Here is a 4,495-nt window from a genome sequence, read left to right on the forward strand (position 1 = left end):
CGCTGCTCATTGAGCAGCTCATATATTAAACTGATTTTTGGAACTGGGCTGTGGAAAAGAGGCTTGCCTCGTCCCAGCCACGGTTGCCTCGGTATAGCACTACCTCCGAGTGCGGCCCACTTCCCTCTGGGGAAGACACATTCAATCCAAACAAAGTCAACGGTATAGCATTCTTTTATGTTACAGGAGCCCCGCCCGCCCTTAGAGGGGGAAGAGGTGAAAGAGGGATGATAATTCAGACAACAGACAATGGCAGGAACGGCCGCTGGCCTACGTTTTCTGAAGTGCGCAAAGCACTACCACAAGGACCTAGGGGTAAGTGGATTTTTTCACCGAGGGCAGACGCTGAAAAAGCATACTTACCTGACGCGGGAGGTACTGTGATCAAGGAGGCAGTCCTCTCAAGGCGAGGCCCTTTCATTGCACTTCGACTGGGTTGACCCTTGCGATTACCCCAAATGTTGGTAACTCGAGCGTATAATTTCTGGTAGTGGGGACCTGCGTTCGCGCTCGTCCCCGCAAAAGTCATCCAAACTATGTCTATATGGCCCTCTTACTGACTATCGAGGGTATTTTTTGCTTTTGCAGTGGACCGGTAGACTTGCAAAGAAAGCAAAGGACGCACAACTGGCCAAGGTGTTGGCACGTTTGGAGGGGTAGAAGTGCATTGGAGAGACTGGAGGAAGGAAACAAGGTGAGTTTCGGGGCGGTGCGTAACTTTGCTGGCTGTTTTTGTTCAAGGCCTGTCTGCTCTATTGTGTGTAAAGTCCTGTTCGTTTGTATTTGCAGGTTGTGCGTGCCGTGCCGTGCTGTGCTATGCGCGCGAAGGGAAAGGAAATGAAAGGAAACCAAACGGCCGATCGACCGAGCGAGCGAGCATAGAAGGGCATTCGACTTGGACCGTGAGTACACTTTGAACCTTTTGAGCGGTTTTATTGTCACTGGAGCCGCTTTTAGAATGCTATTGCTATCGTTAGTGTATCCTTTGTGCGAGCAAGCGAGTGAACGAATGAACGAGGGAAGGAAACAAACTAGCAGAGTAGTAAAAGTATCGAACCTTTTCCCCGATTCGTTTGCAGTCTGAATCCAACCATTGTCGACTTTCAGTGCCGTTTTCTTCGGCCGCCTCCTCTTGGAAGTTGGCTAGTGTTTTGGCCACGTCACGATGGCTTAAAACTGCGTCCTCAGAAGTGTGCGTTTTTTTTTCCTATTCCATTTTTTCGTTCGGGTTATTAATGGAAATGATTTGATATCACAGGAGTAGAATTTGACATCATAAACTGTTCATCATCGCGGCCGTAGATCACTCGCTCGCGCGGCGCTCTGTAGAAAAGTCGATCGCCACTATAGTTTTCGCCATTAGCTGGCCGATTTTTGACAAAAGGTGTTTTCCCCCCCTCGTTTTTTGCTTTGATTTTGTTCCTCACTCACCTACGGCTCTCATTTATGTGAAATTGTGGTGTATGGAGAGCTATTATAGTTGGGATTAAAACGTTTAGAGATGTTCGCACAAGACAAAAAAATTGAAGCCTACAACACGGGGTAATTCCCAGGCGGTCACCCATCCAAGTACTAACCCCGCCCCGACAGGGCTTCACTTCGGGTTTTTTAGGTTGGATCGGACGAGAACCGGTGCTTTCCCTGTGGTAGTGGTTCGTAGACGATGGAAATGGGGTCGACAATTCTGCTTGTTATCGGCCAGGTTCAGAACGCTGTACAGCGGCCACATCCCTGAGTGTAGGGCGAATTTGAAATTCCTAAAGCCCTAGTGTTCGTCGGTACTCTAACCCTAAGAAATCGATACTCTAAAACCCTAAGAAAATTGTTACCACTAACCCTAAGAAATGGTTACCCTAACCGCGAAGGGTCGTTCCCTAACCCTAATGTATTTTCCTCAACCCAGTTTAACACATGGAGGAGCATCGATTGGAAGCACTATTCCCTAGGGAAGGGGATGGAGGGGTCCCAAGAGACATAACGGCTGTCCTAAAAACCTATTATACAAGTGTTTTAGCTCCCGTAGGTGCGTTGTATCTGGCTTTAAAATCTTACATGTGAGGAGATACCAAACGGGTCAGCCTCTGGGACCAGTCTGCGGGACTCGCAAGGGCTTGTGGGGGCGACCTGCGACTATCCACCATAAAACCGAGGGAAGGATCCCTCGACCACCCCCCTCACCCAGGGCATGCTTCGGCATGCGCTTCTCGGCCTTTGGCTAAGATCACGTGTAGTATCTGTTTTCTTATCAGCGTAATATCTGAATACGCTGCCTTCATTGAGCAGCTCATATATTAAACTGATTTTTTGGAACTGGGCTGTGGAAAAGAGGCTGTGCCCTCGGTCCCAGCCACGGGTTGCCTCGGTGATAGCAATACCTCCGAGTGCGGCCCTCACTTCCCTCTGGGGAAGACAACATTCAATCCAAAACAAAGTCAACCGGTATAGCATTCTTTTATGTTTACAGGAGCCCCGCCCGCCCTTAGGAGGGGGAAGAGGTGAAAAGGAGGGATGATCTCCAGACAACAGACAATGGCAGGAACGGCCCGCTGGCCTACGTTTTCTGAAGTGGCGCCAAAGCACTACCACAAGGACCTAGGGGTAAGTGGATTTTTCACCGAGGGCAGACGGCTGAAAAAGCATACTTACCTGACGCGGGAGGGTAACTGTGATCAAGGAGCAGTCCTGCTCAAGGCGAGGCCCTTTCATTGCACTTCGACCTGGGTTGACCCTTGCGATTACCCCAAAATGTGGGTAACTTCGAAGCGTTAGATTTTCTGGTAGTGGGGACCTGCGTTCGCGCCTCCGTCCCCCCCGCCCCAAAAAGTTTTCCCCCACCCCCTCAAACTAATGTCTATATGTCCCCTCTTACTGACTATCGAGGGTATTTTTGCTTTTGCAGTGGACCGGTTTAGACTTGCAAAGAAAGCAAAGTACCCACAACAGGCAAAGGTGTTGCCACGTTGTTGGAGGGGTTAGAAGTGCATTGGATGGAGACTGGAGGAAGGAAACAAGGTGAGGTTCGCGGGGAGGTGCGTAACTGTGCTGGCTGTTTTTGTTCAAGGCCTGTCTCTGCTCTATTGTGGTGTAAAGTCCTGTTCGTTTGTATTTGCAGGTTGTGCGTGCCGTGCCGTGCTGTGCTATGCGCTGCGCAAGGGAAAGGAAATGAAAGGAAACCAAACGGCCGATCGAACCGAGGCGAAGCGAAGCATAGAAGGGCATTGCGACTTGGACCGTGAGTACCAACTTTGAACCTTTTGAGCGGTTTTTTAAATTGTCACTGGAGCCGCTTTTAGAAAATGCTATTGCTATCGTTTAGTGTATCCTTTGTGCGAGCAAGCGAGCTCAGTGAACGAATGAACGAGGGAGGAAACAAACTAGCAGAGTAGTAAAAGTATCGAACCTTTTTCCCGATTCGTTTGCAGTCTGAATCCAACCATTGGCTCGACCTTTCTATTGGCCCGTTTTTCCAGCGCGCCGCCTACTTGGAAGTGTGCGAGTGTTTTGCCACGTCACGATGGCTTACAACCCACGGCCAGCCTCTCAGAAGTGTGCGTTTTTTTCCTATTCATTTTTTCCGTTCGTTATTTGGAATGATTTGATATCACAGAAGTAGAATTTGACATCACTAAACTGTTTCAATCTCCCGCGCGTGCGTCACGCGCTCGCCGCGCGCGCTGTAAGAAAAGTCGATCGCCACTAGAGTTTTCGCCATTAGCTGGCCGATTTTTGACAAAAAGGTGTTTTCCCCCCCTCGTTTTTTGCTTTGATTTTGTTCCTCACTCAACTACGCTCTCTATGTGAAATTGTGGTGTATGGAGAGCTATTTATTGGGATTAAAACGTTTAGAGATGTTCGCAAGACAAAAAATTGAAGCCTACAACACGGGTGTTCCCAGGCGGTCACCCATCCAGTACTAACCCCGCCCGACAGGGCTTAACTTCGGTGATCGGACGAGAACCGGTGCTTTCCCTGTGGTATGGTCGTAGACGAGGAAATGGGGTCGAAATTCTGCTTGTTATCGGCAGGTTCAGGATGTAAAGCGGCCACCTAACTGTGTGTCGGAGAATTTGAACTTATAAAGAAATAGTTTCGTTAATCTAAAAATCAGAAATAGATACTATAACCATAAGAAATTGTTACCCTAACCCTAAGAAATGGTTACCCTAACCCCGAAGTCGTTACCTAACCCTAATGTATTTTGCTCAAACAAGTTAACACATTGAGGAGCATCGATTTGAAGCACTATTCCATAGGGAGGGGAGGGAGGGTCCCAAGAGACATAACGTGTCCTAAAAACCTATTATACAATGTTTTAGCTCCGTAGGTGCGTGTATCTGGCTTTAAAATCTTACAGTGAGGAGATACCAAACGGGTCAGCCTCTGGGACCGTCGGCGGGACTCGCAAGGGCTTGTGGGGGCGACCTGCTACTATCCACCATAAACCGTGGGAAGGATCCCTCGACCACCCCCCTCACCCAGGGCATGCTTCGGCATC

General features: G+C 49.0%; 4 non-coding genes and 1 pseudogene across 4 annotated transcripts; 4 read left to right on the plus strand and 1 right to left on the minus strand.

The window, feature by feature from the left end:
• On the plus strand, positions 1 to 124 carry LOC136278654 (U2 spliceosomal RNA; annotated as a pseudogene).
• A 231-nt stretch (positions 125 to 355) lies between these two features.
• On the plus strand, positions 356 to 519 carry LOC136278686 (U1 spliceosomal RNA). Its single transcript, XR_010716486.1, has one exon. It is a non-coding gene; the product is annotated as a U1 spliceosomal RNA (small nuclear RNA).
• A 1,677-nt stretch (positions 520 to 2,196) lies between these two features.
• On the plus strand, positions 2,197 to 2,397 carry LOC136278697 (U2 spliceosomal RNA). The gene has a single exon (XR_010716497.1). It is a non-coding gene; the product is annotated as a U2 spliceosomal RNA (small nuclear RNA).
• Positions 2,398 to 2,638: 241 nt separating this feature from the next.
• Positions 2,639 to 2,811, plus strand: LOC136278692 (U1 spliceosomal RNA). The gene has a single exon (XR_010716492.1). It is a non-coding gene; the product is annotated as a U1 spliceosomal RNA (small nuclear RNA).
• A 1,060-nt stretch (positions 2,812 to 3,871) lies between these two features.
• Positions 3,872 to 3,988, minus strand: LOC136278667 (5S ribosomal RNA). Its single transcript, XR_010716468.1, has one exon. It is a non-coding gene; the product is annotated as a 5S ribosomal RNA (ribosomal RNA).
• Between the last annotated feature and the right edge of the window lie 507 nt (positions 3,989 to 4,495).

This window comes from Pocillopora verrucosa, unplaced genomic scaffold (assembly GCF_036669915.1).
Source record: "Pocillopora verrucosa isolate sample1 unplaced genomic scaffold, ASM3666991v2 scaffold_46, whole genome shotgun sequence".
NCBI classification, from domain to species: Eukaryota; Metazoa; Cnidaria; class Anthozoa; order Scleractinia; family Pocilloporidae; genus Pocillopora; species Pocillopora verrucosa.